Source organism: Cynoglossus semilaevis, chromosome 1, assembly GCF_000523025.1.
Source record: "Cynoglossus semilaevis isolate Cse_v1.0 chromosome 1, Cse_v1.0, whole genome shotgun sequence".
NCBI lineage: Eukaryota > Metazoa > Chordata > Actinopteri > Pleuronectiformes > Cynoglossidae > Cynoglossus > Cynoglossus semilaevis.
In genome coordinates this window covers 1,324,157-1,324,634 of record NC_024307.1, presented here as the reverse complement: position 1 = coordinate 1,324,634, position 478 = coordinate 1,324,157, and positions in this window count along the sequence as shown.

Below are 478 nucleotides of genomic sequence, written 5' to 3'. Positions count from 1 at the left end.
CCACCCCCACCCCCCAAAGACAACATGACTTTAACCATGGATAGAGTGGCAGTGATCAGTAGACATTTCTGGGTAATAAACACTTTTTAGGGCTTCACATTATCTTCATATTTATGCAGTTTTTATACAAAAAGAAAGAAAAAAAAAAGAACATTGAGAAGTGGACATGAAGCTCGGGTTAAAACTGGAAGGAACAGAGATGTAACGATGACTCGGGAATCGGTTAAAAATCGATACAAACGCATGACAACTCTCATTGGTTGAAATCAAAACTGAATGGTCCATCACTGGTCAGACCATGACACTACACCCTCTAGTCCAGTAGGTGGCAGTATGCTCCTAAAAACCCACTATCAAACCCAGTTGTCAGGTCCCTACGTAGGCTGAGAGACGTTCAGGTGTTGGAACAGAACGTGGGAAGAACTGGTTCCACAGACACCAACAGTGTTCTCCAGTGGAACTCTTTCCACTTCCTGTT